The sequence below is a fragment of the Euphorbia lathyris genome, chromosome 4 (genome assembly GCF_963576675.1).
Source record: "Euphorbia lathyris chromosome 4, ddEupLath1.1, whole genome shotgun sequence".
In the NCBI taxonomy this organism is placed as follows: domain Eukaryota; kingdom Viridiplantae; phylum Streptophyta; class Magnoliopsida; order Malpighiales; family Euphorbiaceae; genus Euphorbia; species Euphorbia lathyris.
In genome coordinates, this window is record NC_088913.1 from 33,239,543 (window position 1) to 33,259,066 (window position 19,524).

General features: G+C 32.7%; 1 pseudogene; it reads left to right on the forward strand.

The window, feature by feature from the left end:
• Nucleotides 1-7,206: 7,206 nt before the first annotated feature.
• LOC136227559 (serine carboxypeptidase-like 12) lies at nt 7,207-13,654 on the forward strand (annotated as a pseudogene).
• The last annotated feature ends 5,870 nt before the right edge of the window (nt 13,655-19,524 follow it).

The window sequence follows — 19,524 nt, forward strand, 5'->3', positions numbered from 1 at the left end:
TTTATTTGTATTGGAAATATAACAATATATTATGACAAATGAATTTAAGTATTTAAGCATTCAAATATCAACAAATTTTATGTATTGGAAAACAAAATTAACATTAATAATAAAACTTTTCAGAATTTTATTTACAGCACTTAGGGCTGTAAATATCAGAGTCCAAACAAATATAAGGTCTTAATGGACAAGAATAATAATATTATATTATAATAAATAAGAAAATAGAACTAAATAAAAAAAATAACATATAAAATTAATAGGGAAAGAATATAATATGATTAATTGTGACGTTTGGCTTAAATTGGATCTATTTTGTAAACGTTAAACTTAAATTCGTATTATTTTATAAACGTGAAGCCTATATTGATGCTATTTTGTACGTGAGATCTAAATTGATATTTTCTACAAACCTTAGGCCTATTTTGGTACCTTATGTGACGTGGCGCTGAGTTGGCAGACTTAACGGATGACATGTCACGTTTTGTTAGTAATTCCTAAATTGATGCTATATTGTAAACGTTAAGCCTAAATTGATGTTATGTTGTAAACATTAATCCTATATTGGTGCTATTTTGAACGTGGATCCTAAATTGGTATTTTTCCCAAAACTTTAGGCCTATTTTGGTACCTTATTCTTTGAAGTTTAATTGTCATAATCTGAAGGGATAAAGTGCTAAAATAGATCTAAGGTTTTTTAGGAAGTATCAATTTATGCTCCATGTACAAAATAACATCAATGTAGACTCAACGTTTAAAAAAAAGTACCAATTTAGGATTCGATAACGGAACTTGAGCAGTCATTCATATTACTCTGTTAAGTTCTGTCAATTGTATGTGGAGTGAGAAATCAAAACTTAACAGGTTAATATGAATAACGTGTCACATTTTATTATCGAGGTATAAATTTGTCATCTTTTTCAAATATTAAGTCTACGTTAATGTTATTTTAACTATAAAGCCTATACTTCCCAAAAACATGTTAGGTCTATTTTGATAGCTTGTGCCTAATCTTAATAGAGTTAAAGTTCAGTGGCAATGTGTGTAATTTTCCCTTGAAACATACGGATCAAAAATGTTGTCAGGCTCGGATCGGACTGGTCGGTCAGGCCGGTCGAACCGGGAACCGGCCAGAAAACCGGTCCGAGCCACTCCGGTTATTTGAATAATCAAATAACCGGAGAGACCCGGGGTCAACCCGGGACCCTGCGGTCAGCCCGGGAACCGGTGTGACCCCGGGTTTTCATTTTTTTTTATTTTTTTTAATCTAAATTATTAACATTAATTATTAATACAATTTAAAATTTAATTAAATTATAAAACGTGCACAGAACTTAAAAAAAGAAAAAAACCCTAACATTTTTTCCCCAATATCGATCGATCTCCTGGACTCCACCTCGACTCCGCCAAATCCACCTCGACTCTGCCTCTGTTCCGCCTCGCCTCCGCCTCTGTTCCGCCGCCCCAGCGCTGCTCTTCCGCCGCCCCAACGCCTCTCTTCCGCCAACTCCACCTCGACTCTGCTGTGCTTCCGCCTCTTTCTGGAACAGGTTTGGGTTTCTTCTTAAATTAATTTATTAAAGTGTAGTTCTTTATGAATGATTATTATATTAGTTCTTTAATCATGATTATTATATTATGTTTATTTATAAATTATGAATGATTGGCAGCATTATTTATTGTGGGTCATTTGATTCATTTGATTATTCATTTGTGGATTCATTTGTGGTGGGTCATCCGAATATAAATATAATTTTAATATATATAAAATTAATATATTATTTATTTATTTATTACGTCATTCGGTTCGATCAATCTGAGTCATCCGGTCCGATCAAGTGATCCGTGACCTAATCATCAATACAGTTTGATGTCCCGGCCGGTTCCGATAACATTAAACCCAATTGCGAAACCAAATTCTTGCAATTACAAATCATTAACAGCTCCCACTTCCTACTACTCTCCTCTCATCTCCGTTCCTTACCCCTTTTCAGACTATCAGGAAGCGTAACCTAACCCTCCCCTTCTTTCCTTGATTCCTTATCAATCTCTAATTTCTATCTCGCGGTCTCCTTCGCCGATCATCACTACCAACAGGAGGCAAACAGACATCTAATCCCTAAGGTGCAATATTCTTCTTCTTCTTATGAGCTGTTTAACTTAGGAATTGGGAAAATTGCTTAAATTGGGAAATCGGGATTGGCCGATAATTGATTAAATTGGGAAATTGAGATTCGTTGTTTATAAGCAATTATTTTAACTTTAATTGTTAACGATGATTATTTAACACCAACTGAAGGTGTTTAAGACAAATGTACCCGTTTAGTGAGAATGAGCTTCTATTCTGCATTAGTAATGTCATTGCCAATGTCAACTGAAGGCTTGGTTTTGCCAGTTTCTAATTTTAAGTTGAATGAAGCAAACGAAGAACTTGATGATTTCCATACCTCCATTTGGTATTTATTTAATTGGATGCCTAAAAGCTATAATAATTTTCTTTTTTGTTGTTCTTTTTTCATTACAAATGTATATGTGTATATACCTTTTCTCATCATGATTGATCAAATGATTTATTTAGTTCACTCTGCTAAAAGAAGTCCTAGGATCTCTAGACTATGCCTGAACACATTTCATTTATCCTTATCTTATAACTTCTTCTATTTGTTTCAACAAATGAGGATTTTGTAGAGGCCGTTGGAATTTTGAACTCAGGAAGCAAAAAACACTGCGTTATTTGAATTTTGACACTTAGGATCCAAATTTAAACTGCTATTTCATCATAAGCAGGATCCAATCCAAATTTAAACTGATATTTTGAAGTTTATTTCTTGTAACAATATGATTATGTAATGACATACTACATGAAGCTTTTATTTAGTCCTTTACATGATAGTTATTCAGACTGAAATCGCAAAGCATAAAACAAGCATTGTTGAATCTTTTGTAATGCAAATCTAGTTGCTTAACGTTGTCAGGAATATATGCTAGGGAGATTTAGAGGATTTGGAAATGATGGAGCTGCTATTCTTATTGATATTCCAATAAAAAAAATAAGTTCCACAGTGGGCTGTTCTTATTGAATTTTTCTCTTATCTATTGTTGCTTATCTAGAGTTTCTTCTATCTTGATTCTGTTTTAATTTTCTTTAGCTTTTTTCTAGTGTTGTTGTGTTCTATTTACTGATTGAAGATCAAAAAATTTGATTGATTGTTGCTACTGTTATTTTATTTGGTGTTGCCTTTGAGATTGTTGACATTTCTCAGTACAAATTAGATTGTCGATTTAGTTCTTCAAATTGATTGGGGTTGCCAGTTCTACTTTTGGAACTGCATTGCTGCTGGGGTTGACTGTCACTTGGCTGATTTTGTTTTGAATTCAATTGTAGAGTGTATTGGGAATATTTTACAAATAGTAATGGAAACTTATACTAGAAAATTTCAGTGATAAATAGACGTCACAATGTATCATTCGTTAAGTTAATTTCGACTTAAAGATAAAGTTCTGCAAATTTCGTTTCTCCTAATATCAACCATGTGGATGGACATTGAAATACTATAAATGTCCATTAACGTTGGAAGTTCTTGAGTTAGCAAACTAATGAATCCAGTGAGATGTAGTAAAGAAAGAGAATCTTTATGTGAGGGATCATTCTTCTTTATCTAGTTTGGTTAAAATTTTAGAAGTATAGTGTCTATGCTTCTAATGGGTTCCCAAATCAGAGAAGATACATATTCCAATGTATGATATGTTTTTAATATGTTGTATAATTACTATGAAGTGTTTTCAGAAGGGAAAGAAATCTTAAATTTCCTCTATTGTGTTCTTTCTAGATCTTCCTTGTTCAGTAATAAGTATTCAATTCCTTAAAGTAAAATCTCAGCTCCTATCATCATCGTCTCTCTCCCCAATTTCCTGTTCTCCCTTTTAATGGTTGAAGAACATTGAAATATTGACAGTCATAAAAGTTTTAATAATTAAAATCAGGTATATCAATATATTTTCCTCTTTAAGGTGTCTTTGATAAAATTAGTTACATATGATTTTTCATTTGTGGCATCGTGTTGTATATTCTGATAACTTAAATGTATCAATAAAATGCCGAAGCCAAATGCCTACTGTTTTTTGAACACACAGAATGTTTGATTGTGCAAGTCCAGTAGGGTTCTTTCTGCTCTGTTCCTTTGCTTCTTCTTTTTTTGTCTATTTCATATATTTGCTGCTTTGAATTTACAGAATTGAGCTGTAAAGTGGTGTTTGGAGATGGCTGAAGAGGGAAAAGACCCATTCAAGGGAGTTGATTGGAAAGCTGTAGGCGGTGAAATGCAGAAGAACCCTAGTGCAGGTGCTAAACAAGTCATAAAGAAGAGACTTCCGAAAAAGATTAGGGAAATTCCAGAGTACTATTTCCTTCCTCGACGGTCTCTGCCCTCTGCAATTGCATTTTACGGATCATGTATTGCTGGTGGAATTGGAGCTGGCATGCTGCTTGAGATTTGGATAAAGAAGAAAGTTAAAGGTATCATATTAATTTTTTGTTTACTATTACACAGAAAAGTGAAACAAGAATGCTTATTGTTAACAGTTAGACAGACTACTCTATTTCATTGAAATGCTTATACATTTTTGGTCTGGTATGACAGAGGATGGAGGCGTCATATGGGAGTTCGACAAATAAAACCTGAATGATTTTGCAAGAGTTCCATTTCCTGCTACTGGTGTTTCTTTTGATTTGAAAGCCATAAACAGTCAGTTTGCTCCAAAATGAAATTTTGGTATCAATATAGCCTCCAACTTCACATTTCTAGTTGAATTAGTCCAAAAGTACACGTGTTAGAAGATGAAATTAGGGATTTTCTTTTGATTCCTTGGCTGAAACTTAGAAATTAGTCTTGATGAGCTGCTCGTCATAAATGATTCATTTCCAATTGCTCCATGGTTTAAATTCTTTTATGATTCGGTTCCTGTGGACATTAAAACAGGTGACAACCACTAGAAATGGTCCCCTGAAGTATTAAAATAAAGAGACTGCCTTCAAAGCAGATGAGAAGAAATCTCAAAGCATGAACTATTGATTTAGAAGAATAAAATGAAATAATTCTGTACAGAATTTGATAGATCAGTATTTGATTACTAATTATGCACACAGTTTCAAAACAATTCCTATCCAGTTATAAAAATAGTGTACAGGACGAACACTTCCCATAGTGTCACAAAATCACACATAGAAACAGAATTACAAGGAGACATAGAAGGATTAATCATTTTAGGGCGTGTTTGATTTAATTGTTTATATTTATTGTTTGTTGTTGTTATTAGTTGTTTACTGCTTGTTTGTTATTTATAGAAGTTGGTCAATTTTCCTTCCGAATTACTTACAATGAGTGGTTGTTTCTCAATCCTAAACAAAGGATCACTTAATATGATAGCATTTGAATTGCGAAGCTCAACCTCCTTTCACGAAAGACTGGAAGGTTCAAGTTATAAGATTAAGAATTTTGGACTTTTTGGTTAAGAAAGTGGAGGAAATATTTAATGGCAAAACAAGCCATTGACTATAAACAAAGCTAAAATTATAGTTCAGACAATAAATTAATTAGTATCTATAGTTGTATTTGAGTATCTGATCATTTTCATTTTGTGAATTGAGCATTTGGTGTTTCATTTTGTGAATTGGCAAAACAAGCCATTGACTAAGAAAAAATCATATAGTGGCCTACTGTTCCGCTGGGAAGTTCTCTATTCTGGCTTGCATTGAAAGGAAAGCATGTTGTCGGTTGAGAACTTGAACAAGTGGAAGGCTGAGGATGCTATTGATAACTAATGTAACAGAGTATAAGAAACTAGTATTTCTCATCTGTTTTTTTTAGCATTTATAGTGGTTGTACACTCTCCCAATCCCACTTCACCTGTTTTTACACAGTTTTTAATCAAAACAAGATATTCTTCTTTAAAGAAAAAAAAAAAAAACTCTTTCTATTTTATTTTCTTTATTTTAATTCAATTAAATTTTTTTATATTAATATTATGTTATTGAATAATAATTATTAATTGAATAAAAACTATTTATTACTATTTATTATTAATTAATTTGTCAATCCTATTGGTTGGGAGTATTTTTACATTTGATAAAAAATACAAAATGATCTGTTTTTTTTTTATTATTATTGACCACTAGAGTTGTTTGAAATTAAAGAGATTTAGGTTACTGTTCAAGGCTCGGTGTCATATTCCTAATAGAGTCAATAGTTTGTGTCGAATTGTCAGTTGAACCTGTCGAAAAGCTGGAGGAAAATCGATATTGATGCGGAACATCTTTTTAAAGGTTCGAGTCCAGACGAAAGGAATCAGGTGACAAACGAAGCACAGTCAAGCACGTGGAGGAAAGGGGCAAAATTTCCCCACACGCTGTGTGGAGGTGGTTCTGATTCTAAAGGAGGTGGCACGGGAACTGGGAACGAATTCGCTCGTCGAAGGCAGAAGGCCAGCCACACGCCACGTGGGGGGTGATTCCTGCACAAACGACCCTTGAGACAATGCCATCAGTTTTTTGTCCCTTTCTGGAAATTACTGTTTTGCCATTTAGGACTAATAACCTAAATGTCATTTGAGTATTCCCTTCACGTTCTACCCCTATCACTCTCTATTATGTTACAAGCTCACATTTTATTTGGGAGGGCTTTATAAGCCTCCTTTTTTTTTTTGTAAGGGTGAGTAACATTTAATCAATTAAAAACTATTGTCTTCTCTTTGAATCTTTGTTAAGGTTTCTAACCTTCAATAATGGGAAATTTCTAATTTCTACGGATTTAGTCCGTAAAACTCGGGATTAACTCCTTCTAGTTTAGCTAGAGAAGAACCCTCTTTATTGATTAAGATTAAAATCAACTCGTCCAAAACTGATCCGCATAAGATACAAGCTGAGTTGATGTTGAAATTGGTTCAAAACTGTATCAACTGTTTATAATTGAACACAGGAACAAAATATCTTTATATTTTTAACGTAATAGATAAAATTCATTAAACTTATCTGAAGTTGTCTCATTTAAGGATATGATGTTAGTGCAAAAAAGTGGGAAGCAAGTACATAATCCACGAAAAACACATGTAAAATTAACGTGGGGGATGTAGTTAGAAAGTTGACCTTCAGATTAATCCCCAAATAATCCAACTTACTTTCCAAGCACATCATGACTGGAAGGTCTCACTATGAACTTAAATATTGTACTTACTATTTATGAAAAGTCACACTCAATACTCTACTGGTATTGGGTATAATGGATTCCATCACTTTAGTGTTGCTGCCTCTTCTTCTCTTCTTCCTTTCTCTCAATGCTGAGTCGGGGAGGATCGTCACCTCTCTTCCGGGCTTTCCCGGTGTTCTTCCTTTCAATCTTGAAACCGGGTACGTTTGTTTTACTTGTCAATCTAAATTACCCAAAAGAAAAAATGATTAATTTATTCATAATTTTACAAAATTTACATTAATTATTCGAAGGTAAAATAAATATTTCATCGGTATTCGGAATTCGACAAGTTTGACATTACTGACATTATTTGGTTCTGGTTGCATCTCAAGCTCTAGGGTTTTTATATTAGAGAATAAGGATTTCATTTAGAATAAGACTAACCTTATTTATTCTATCTAGGATTGAATTCTAAAGAGGATAAAATCTATTTTATTTTAGGAGTTAATCGAGCTATCTCATATATTATAGTTAAAGTAGGACTGTAATACCCTAATCAAGATAAAAGGGATCTAGAAGATATTCAGTCTAACGAATGAAGTTAGGTCAATGGAATCTTCTGAACCGGGCAAAAAAAAATATTTTTAGATGTAGTGATTTATTACTTCAAATAAATAGTGTAATGTATTCGGGTTATAAGCTTGAATTTGAATAATTTCTTAGATCTTATTTGAAATTAGAAATGGTTAATTTGACATAAAAATGGGGGAATTGGTGAAATAGATATGTAACAGTGAATACATCAGAGCTATTCTACATGTTCGTGGAATCGAAAGGGAGCCCTAAACAAGATGCTTTGCTGCTTTATTTGATCGGTGGCCCTGGTTGTTCTGCTTTGAATGGTTTTTTCTTACAAACTGGTAATTTTTTTTTATCTACCGTATGATTTGTAATTTCGATTAAGGAACTTATTCTTAATGGACTCTGTTTTGTCAATATATAAATGTAGTTTTTTTAAATGACAAATTTAATTGATTGTTAATTGTACATATTATTAGAACTTAGTAGCATAATTAAAATAAAGTGTTTCGTTAGCATAACATATTATGTATCTCTATTTGCACACTTTTAAACTAAGGTGTCGTTTGATAAAATTGAAAATTAAGTGCTGAAAAAATAAGTACTGAATTTTAAGTGTTAAATATTATAAGTGCTGAAATTATTAAATGATATAAGTGTTTGACAAATATTAAAAATAAGTGCTGAATATTAAAATATTAGTTAATAATGTTTAATTTAAAATTTTAAGTTAAATATTTTGACTTATCAAAATAAGTGATATGTAGCTTAATTGAATAATTTAAGTGGTTAATAAAAATCCATTATCAAACACACTTAAACTAAATAAATGCTTAATTTATTAATTTAAGTGATTTTTGTTGTTATCAAACAAGGCCTAAGTCTACATTTTTAAATATGCAAATCTCAAAAAAAAATTTCTTTTATACTTTTCTCTATTAATATATCAAGAAATTTTTAGGAGAACCGTGTTAGATTTAATCTCAACTATTGATTTTGTAATTAATGATTGAATATATTAAATATGACCTTTCAAATTGAAACTTAAACCAAATGTGGTTGGTGTGAGTGGTTGTGGCACTCTCACTTAAGAGAGGTTATGTGTTCCAACATGGCTTTGGTGTCACGTCTGAGTCTAAATTTCGAGAATTTATATCTAGATATTAATATATATTATAATTATGGGGTATGTGATTTTTATTTGGTGTTATAGGAAAAGTTTGGGATTAATTTGATGGGGTTATGTGTAAATTAAAAAGTTTAGGGTAAGTTTTAAAAGATTATATAAAGATGAAGGACCAACATGGATATTTGCCAAATTTGGGATATAGATCCCAAATTGTTCCAGAATGTGTCGTGCTCATCTCCTTTCTTTCTTTTCCTTTTCTGTGTCATTTTGCTTTCTGCAAATTAACCGTACTTCGACCGTTTCTCTATCGTTTCTTTGATTTACGGAGATTCGACCGTCCAAATCACTTGAAACTTAAACTATAGCATCTTTAGGCATAGATCTAAATCCTAATCGAAGAGTTTCTGAATTTCGGAAGTGTTTGGAGGAGAAACGTCTTAGACTGATTTAGCGGAGAATTGAACGGGTGTATTTTCTTCAATTCATAGCTAAGGTAAGTAACTATCAACTATATTTTGAGGTTTATGTATATAGATATATATATAATCAAAAGAATGTCCAGAAATTGATATTTTAGGGTTATGCCGGAATTTTGTAAAATTGAGGTTTTTCACAATCTTGCTTTTTATTGTGAAATTATAGTTCCAATGAACTATTGACTATGTTTATGTTTCTTATTGAGATTTTTATCTCATGTTTTCCAAATGTTTTTATTGTTTTGTTTTAGGCGAGGAAGTGCAAGGTACCGAGAGGGGTACTCGATCCTAGGGCGAAGTTCGGTTACAGCTACGAGGTGCAAGTCGTCTAGGGTATTTTATCCATTTTGTTCATGTACATATATGTGGATAGTATACGGACACTTGAATAACTTGTTTTTGGCAGTGTCCTTTTGTTTGGTTTGTATTATCTACTGGTATATCTATAATTAGCTGGAGTTGAGAACTTATGGAATAGTGTGATATCGGTTATGATTAAGTCATAACGAATTGTCTATATAGGTGCTGCTGGAAGATCAGATTCATACCTGAATCTTGTGATGCATTTTTCGACCAGATATAGGCCGAATCTGTCATGGAGTCCTAAATGCAAGTTCTTTATTTTTATCTTGTGTTTCGAGGGGTTTTTGAATCGCCTTAATCGGACTCCGTATGAAAAAGTTAAGCTGGAAACGATATATGTTATTCATTTTAGCTTTAAACCAGCATTTGGTTTTTAATTTGATTTTTCTCCTTAATTGAGAGATATTGCTACTGGTTTATATAATCAGTCAGTAGTAATGTCTCACCGTCTTATCTGATCTTATTTTGGGTCGGGTTTGACATTTGGGACCGAGTACCACTTCGACCAGAACTTAAACACCTTTTGGATCTTCATTATAGAACGAGAATTAATCTGAATGTAATATGAATTTAAAAGTGGCTTCGAGAGTAAAGTAAAAAAAAAAATAATAAACCTAATAAAAAAGACAATTCTATTTGTGTAACAAAATGAATAATTTAATTAATGTTCCCATCCCATGGATGTTTTTTTTTTCTAATAAAAAAGACAATTCTCAATTCTATTTGTGTAATAAAAATTATAGTTTTCTTTTAAAAAATGTAAACACATTAAATTTTAATTTTATAAATAATTTTTTTTTCTTTTTTGAGAGAACTTTCTTTTCAAAAATTATTTTATAAAAAATGGAGCTCTATGTATCAAATTTAAATCAAAATCAAGTCATTTGTACATGTCTAGTAAACTTATTAAATTAAAATGGTACAATATATTTCGAATATTTTTTAAGACTTTTTACATCAAAATCATTAGGTATAAAATTACAACTTTCATACTACCAAAATTAATTCTAAATATACATTTTCCGATATATGGCAAATAAAATATGATTTTATATTTTAATTATATTAATTATAAAAATTCTAGAGCCTAATTCATAAATCATAAACCCTCAAAAATATATCTTAGATTTCTAATTTATAAACTTTAGTCTTTAAATGTGTTAAAAATAATGATTTACTTAGTTTAAAATAATTTAAATTATTACTTGATATAGTTATAGATAATTAATAAAAAAATGAATTTATGTGTAAATTTCCTTATTTTTTACCATTCTTTTCTTAATATATAGGCCCTCTGCTAATAAATACAAGTGATTATTCCGGAGGATTGCCACAATTATACTCCAATCCATATTCATGGACTAAGGTGCAAGTTTATTATTACTCGTTCATTTATGATAATAATTTATTACAAGTATTATTAATACTTTTTTTTTGTTGAATTACAAAAACAATATCAAGTTGAATTTTTTAAAATTTTTAGCATAAAGAGAAATTATTAGGTAATTCATTTCAATTTTCGTATAGACAAAAGATTTTATTGAAATATCAATCTTTATATATTTTCAAAAAATTTATTTTTTAATTTTAACATTTAAAAAATAAAAAAAAGATCCTTTCCCAAAAAAAAAAACATAATTGTCATATTCCTTATCATAATATAATAATTTTATTTACTGAATATTAAAATTTGATGAATGCAGTTATATAGTATAATATTTTTAGAATCACCTGTTGGATCTGGTTATTCATATTCAAAAAGTCCGGAAGGTTATTATACATCAGATACTGAATCAACCGCACAACTCCACGTATTCTTGAGAAAGGCAAGTCAATTTATATTATATTTTTTTCTCACATATTATTTATTTAAAAATCATGTAAAAAAATTTTATAACTGTGTTTGTGATCAGTTAAATTACAATTTAACCCTTTAAATTACAGTGGTTGTCCGACCACCCAAAATTTTTAGAAAATCAATTTTTCATAGCCAGTGATTCCTATGTTGCTATGATTACTCCACTTTTCGCCCAACAAATATTGCAAGGTATTTTATTTTAATTTTTAATTTTTTACCTGCAAATTCCATAAAAACAAAACAAAAAAAAAATTATTAAAATAATAGCACTGAACATGCAGGTAATGCAGCGGGAGTGCAGCCAACTATAAATTTTCAAGTAATAATATAAATTACTTAGTCACATGACATTATTTTTTAATATATTATTGGTTAATAAAAAAATAAATGAAATTGATATTCAGGGAATAATTAGTGGATCCCCACATATTGATTATATTCTGGAGACAGATTCCGTATTTCTTTTTCTGTGCCTTGTGCTGTGTTAATTTTTACTTTATTTAGTTTCATCCCTTTTAAATTTTATGATCCAGTTAATTAAATTATCATTTAATGAATGAAATCGGGATTAATACGTATTCAATCCTTCTATAAGGTCATGTCGAAAATCATAAGTTCGGTATAGCAATTTAAACAAGTTGAGAAAGTAATATATAAATTAAAAGATTAAAAATTTAATTAAATAAAATGGTGAATCCGGAATATTTTTTTCTATTTTTTAATCAAAGTCGTAACATTTGAATTTTAGACATTAATATCGAAATGAGCTAACTTAAAATTTTGTTTTGTGCAGTCTGCAGAAAGCAGTTGCAACGGGAGCTACTCGGACGTTACTGATGCAAAATGTGAAGAGTATCTTGACGAAATTGATCATGTTTGTTTTTATATATTTTTTATATAAAATAAATAAATTAAAATAACATTGATGAGTTATATATATATATATATATATATAAATTGAACAGTGTTTTGATTTTGCAGTTGATTGAGGATATAAATACTGAAATGGTATTGGAACCAAAATGCATAGCATTATCTCCAAAACCTGATGACGATGATGATCATAACTTTCGGAGATTTCTTACACAAAAGTTGAGAAAATCTAAAAATATTCCATTTCCGTTAAAGAAGAGACTTCATGACTATTGGTGCCCGGTATTAATTCATATTCTAAATGGTTCAAACCTCTAATTTTACCTCCAAAAAATTATTTACCAAACAGAGCTTATATTATGATCGATGAAGATGGACTTAAATTTAATATCTTTTATAACCAACTACTTTCAGAATTTTGAATACGGGCTTCTTGACATATGGGCAAACAATAAGGATGTGCAAGATGCTCTTTATGTTAGAAGGGTATGTATGTCCCTACATTACATTTTATGAAACAATTTGACATTTTATATGTTTAAATCTAACTAATTTATATAACTTCAGGGAATGGTAGAGAGGTGGTATATATGCAATATTACATTGCAAGATGATGCATATACTTATGATTTTTCCGCTGCAGTTGAGTATTATAAGAATCTTAGCACGACCGGCATACAAGTCCTCATGTACACGTATGTACATCTATTTATTTTATAAAAATTATGTATATTTATTTTCTTTTATGAAATTCAAATTCAAATTTGTGATGTTGCAGTGCTGATCATGATTTAGTAGTACCATACATATCAACAATTAGTTGGATAGAGTCTCTTGGTATAATTCAAGATTATGCTTGGCGATCTTGGTTTGTTCATGGTCAAGTTGCTGGGTTAGTATTTTTTGAAAAATAAAAAGAAAATTAGATAATATTTGCATACAATTTTAATTAATTAATATATGTTTTTATATGTATGTTATAGGTATACATTTAGGGACGAATACTATGGATTTAGAATTACATTTGCTACATTGAAGGTAATATTATTAATTTTGTTGTTTAATAAATGGTTCATACCTTATAATAAAAAGTAATTATAAAATGCAGGGAGCAGGTCATTCTCCAACTCAGTACAAGCCTTTAGAGTGTTACAATATGTTTGAAAGGTGGATCCACCATTACAACCTCTAAATTAAGGGTGTTGCTATTTACCGGGGAAGTATTACGCCTTTTCCTTTGCCTAAACGTCGAGTCATGATTGTTGTTCGGGTGTGAAATGAGGAGGGAAATTAATTTGTGGAGTTTGAATTTTGTTTTTGAAATATAAGGGGGAAGGGCGAAATGGTCATTTAGAAGGCGGTAAGTAGTAATTAGGGGCGGTAAACTAAATTAAACAATACATTAAGATTATATTATTATTTTTTACGAGGGTTCATGCATGCTCCTCTTATTATTTTTTTTTTTTTTTGCAATTGAGATTCCAAAATTTATTTGTATGAAAATTTCATTTGAATGATTTCTTTCATGTGAAATTATATACTCAAATAAAAATATTGTTGTCTTTTTTTTTTTTGGTATATTGTTGTCTTTTTCAATTCAGAAAGCTTTTCTTATATATATTTTGGTAGTTGTAAATCTACGAGCATGTGAATTTAGAAAGAAAAGGCAAAGTTTTATTCTAATAAATTTTTTTAAAGCATCCTTAAGCTTTACATTTTTTAAAATTCTGATAATTCTAATTTTTTAGGAAAAATTACAAAATTGGATCAAATGGAAGACTCATTTACATATTTAGACCAATTATCCAACTCATTACCTATCTAGTCTATTTTTTTTATAAATTTTCCAAAATACCCTTCATATATATATAACATTTAGAAATTTCTTACTCTTTTCTTTCTCCTTTCCGTTTGACTTCATATTTTGCACAATTTGCGGAGTCTATGAAGATAATGTTACTTAAGACATGAAATTTACTTCGCATATTTCGCAATTTGCGAAGTCTGTGAATGTAACGCAACTTGTGAAGTCTGCGAATGTAAGACTACTTAAGAACATGAAATTTACTTCGCATATTTCGCAATATGCGAAGCCTCCGAATGTAATACTAATTCGCAGAATGACTTTTACTTTACAGATTTCACAATATGTGAAGTAAAAGTTATGTTCTTAAGCAGTATTATCTTTAGAGTCCTCGCAAATTGCAAAAAATGGAAAATGGTATATAACATCCAAATCATAACAACAAGATTGCAACAATAATTCTAACATTAAAACCATAACATTATCAAAATTTACAACAAGATTGCAACAATAACTCTATCATTAAAATCATAACATTATCAAAATTTACAATAAGACTGCAATAATAATTCAAGCCCTAAACCCTAAATCTCAGAAGCAGAAGGAACTAGAAGCAAGAAAAATCGTGCTTCGAGACTTTACAGAAGCAAGAAAAATCGGCGGAATAGATAGCCTTTTGGGATGATAATGGTGATTTTTCTTTTCTTTCCCTACATCCCAGAACACCATTTCCCTTACATCTCAGAACACCGCCTACTGTGATTGATGCTTTTGTATTCAAGCTAAAGGGATACTTGAATTTGATGTTTTCTATTCAACCACCTTCACAAAAATTAAGTCGTGTTAGCAAGCTTACGAAGAGAAATTTAACAAAAAAAAATGACGATTTTAATTTGCAGAAAACGATTATGCGAAGTCTGCGAAGAGAAAATTAACTCAAAATGACGATTTTGCTTCGCAGAAAGCGATCATTTTTTTGCGAAGTAAAATCGTCATTTTCAACCTATTTTTTATTCATAGACTTTGCAAAACTCATTTTGCGAAGCCATTTTCTGGAAAAAGATGGAGTTAAAACAGTAGAATACATTCTTCTATAGGATAGGAGAAAGTGGGTAGTTTTTTCCCTAAAAATCTTATCCATTTATCATAAATTATCTTTTACTAATCTTTTTTTTAATGCCTCTAATAATCCTTTTAATTAATTTATTAATTTAAATAATTAATAAAGATAATGTAATTATCTTTGGGTAAATTACATACATGGTTGTTTCCCCTACAATTACGTTGGGCCTAATTGAGAAGGATCAACATAGAGAAAGCGCCAGATATATAAAGAACCAGAGAACACTTCTCAATGAGCACCACCCGCAAGAAACAGAGAAGGCTGACCAAAAACGACGGAGGAAGTAGTGTTTTCGGGATAATAGTTCGCTCCACGATCTAAGGTTAGAAAAGCATGGGGAGAGAACATGGGTAGTTCAGGAACGTGGGGCAATCCACAATGGAGCAGAGCTCGTTGCGCGAAAGGAGCCAGCTGGAAGGACGTGGGTTAGTGGAGCAGGGACGTGCGCACTGTTGGTCCCGTATGATTAGTTCCAAGGGGGGGGGGTTAGTAACTAATATAACTTTTTAGTTTTAATTATGCTGACTTAATATAATTCTTTGAGTTTCACAACTCAGTTTTGGTCAGCACGGCTGAGTGAGTCGTAAGACGGCTTTAGTCAGATACTGACTAGAGCTGTTTTACTTGCGAGTTGGGAAATGACACTTTTATGGTCAGCTTCCAACTCAGCACTCTGATTTACTCAGTGTCAGTTTAAACAATTTATATACTGAGTAAATATAGCAAGCAACACATACAAATATATATTGAGAGAGAGTTAGAAATTACTCAGCACGACTTATCCTGGTTCGGCCTCTCCGCCTACGTCCAGTCCCCAGAATCCCTCCGGGCTTTTTCAATCCACTATTGAGCTCTTTAAAGGTAGAGCACAAACCGTTTACAAGGCAGTTGAATATGCAAGAGCACAAACCTTGTCTTTTAGCAAACGGATCATTGGTGATGTCCTTAAAATCATTCAGCATGACTTTGATAACCGTTGTCTTTGATTGTTGCCAATTTCGATACTGAGTTGCCTTTCACTTAGCTTCCACGGTCAGCTTCGTTCTGTGAGATATAGTTCCGAAGAAGACTTCTTTTCTTTTATGCCGAGTAGCTTTTCACTCAGCTTCTATGGTCAGCTTCGTTCTGTAAGCTTCGGTCCTGAAGAAGACTTTCCTTCCTTCGTACTGAGTCATTCTTTACTCAGCCTGCACTACGTTGTTATGCTGACTATGTTCTGTCTTAATTTGATTCATGTTCTTATAAATATTCTTATACTCAACATTGAACAAACGCATTAGTACAATTAAATCAAAGCACTTAAATTTAATTGTCTTAATCATGGATTAACATAAATAATTTTGTCAAATCAAAATCATGTTGGAAAGGTGTTTCAACAAACTCCCCCATTTTGATGTTGGAAAAATATTTAGTTATGGAACTCAGTTTTGAAATTCCCAATGATTGAATTGTCTTTCGTTCTTCTGAAATTACTCCCCCATAAGGGTTGCATCTATTTGATTCAATTTAACTCTAAACCTTCCAAGATTTAATTGAGAAAAATCAAAGCATGCTTGTACTGACTAAGTTCAATTCTAGACCTTCTAAGATCTAATTCAAATGAGCCTAGGTCAGCATTCAGAAGAGGTCAATATGTTGGAACATGTGTTTACTCAGTTTGATACACGGTCAGTTTTAGGTATCAGAGAGATTATATCGCAAAATTTATTCATGTATCAAAGTAAATGTGTGTTGAGAGTTTCATTCATGTTCCTTTTTAAGTTCGATTGTTTGTTCATTTAAGACAGTTCAGCATATAGCACATTTAAGTAAGCATCATATGTAGATAAGTCAGTTTAAATAAAAGATGCTTTTAAAATAGATAGTTTGGTCAGCAAACAAACAGATAGAATACGCCAGACAAATACTACAAGTTAAATTCTAAGATTAACTAATCTATTTCTTCCTGTTGACTTGGGCTTGATGGGAAGGATTAACTTTGCCTTTTCCCTTAGCGTTTCTTTGTTGCTGCTGACTACCAAATGCTTCTCCTGCTTCCCCTGATTTGTGCTGAGTTCCATCAGCTTGTTCTTTCTCCCCCGTTTTTCCAGCATCAGGTGGAGGAGGAATAAAAGTGTCATTGAGAACAGCACGAGTTAATCTCAATGAGTATGCCTTAAGCTGTTTCGTGCTTTCCCTGAGACCATCGAAAACAGGAACGCCATCATCTATAATGGATCCGGGGACTCGAATAGATGCACTAAGCATACTGAGAATATATTCATGCGATTTCCCAATCCAGGTCAGTGTGTCAGTCAGCCTAGCATAAGCTTGATGATACATTTTGAGCAAGGCCGAATCATAGAACTGACGTTGAGCATTAGTATGGCGCACATGTTTGAAGGTGGCTTGGGAGTATTGCAGGATTTTATTTGTTTTCACCAAGTCAGTGTCCATCTCTTCCTTACTCAAGTTGATTAGACGGACAGCTTCGCTAATTTGCTCGATTGAACACTGGGAGGAGGAGGAAATTAGCCCACGAGTATCGGTCAGCTCAGAGTGTAGCTTGGTGAAGTGGTGGTCAACCTCAGCAGAAGTAGTATATCCCTTGTTTACTGCAGACAGAGCATTTATTTGGCCTTAGAGGGAATCCATATGATTCACCATCATTAACTGCAGTTCAGCCAGCTTTACTATGGAGTCTTGCTTGGGCTGTTGAGTTTGAATAGTTGTCATGACACTCACAAGATCTTTGAGACCCTTGATCTCATTCAGGAGCTGAGTGACAGAAGAAAGTTGTGTTGACTCATCATTAACGAATCCAGCAACATCGGCATGAGAGGGAGTCAAATCCTGGAGAATGGATTGAGCTGAGTGAATGATGCGACGCCCAGACTCAGTAGCATTTAGGTAGGCATAAGTTGCCTCAGGAGTTCGCTCAACAGCCGATTTTTGAGTAGGTTGCTTTTCAGTACCAAATGGGCCAGTATGATCAACAACTGGACTTTTGTTCAGGTCAGCACCAGGAACTGACTGTTCAACATTCTGCGATGCTGGGTTAGGAAGAGGAGGATCGGCAGAGATGTTGACTTTCTCAACATTGGTTTGAAATTGATTTGGTGCAAGAGGAGGTACTTCAGAACTTACGGGATTTCCCTTTGCTCGCTCACCCTCTTGAGCAGCTTGAACTTTGAGCTCTTGCTCGACAGAGATTGGATTTTCAGGGGTCTTGGCTTGTTCCTCAGTATGAGTAACAGAGGCTTGCTTTTGTGTGAATTGATCTGGAGTTGGCTTGATGACGGAGGAGAAGAATTCGTACTGTAGTCCAGTTAGGTCAGTAATTGGTTCTCTAAGTGGAGAATCAGCCAGTAGGTCTAGAGAGTTGGACTTGTGAGCTTTGCGTTTGAAACGCTTTTCAGAACTGGCCTTGTTGGTTGGAGGTGAGGGGTCAGCAGCAATTGAGTCAAGAGACTCAGATGAATAATTGATCCCTAGGACATCATTAAAGTTCCTCACAGCATGAACACTTACAGTTGGGTCAGCTTGTGGTTCAATTGGCTCAGCATCAACTGACTTAGTTTGCTCAGCAGTATCCTTATCTTGCTCATCATTAGCTGTTCGCTCAGCTTCAAACTGGCCTCCAAAATCTCCCAAATTATCTTCCTATTCAGAGGGTGTTTTCTCAAGATCAATCTTTTGACTTCTCACAAAATGGGAATCGTCGGAGACGACAAAGTCAAGAGGGGTAGCATTAATGGGACTTAGATCAGATGTTCTTCTCTTCTTCCTTAGAGGTGTCTCTGGAGTTTCCTCTTTCTCTTCTTCCTCAGGCTCAGCGGGCCTTTTTCCTGCTGACTTAGCTTGCTCAGCAACAGCTTTCTGCACGCTAGAGACAATCCGAAGTTTCTTTGGGACAATATTGATATCTTTAGTGGCTTGGTCAGCTTTCCGCTTTTTATCTTGCCGGGTTCGGTCAGTATGGGGTTTCACCACCACTTTCTTTCCCTTCTTGGTCGGCATAGCTTGTGCTTCTTCAACCGCAACTCCTTTTCCTTTCTTTGGTACAATTGGTTGATCATAAGCCAAACCGAATAGAATACCTGCAGAAATCTCCGTACCCCAAACTTGAATTTATTCTGCTAAGCTCACTCGGTGA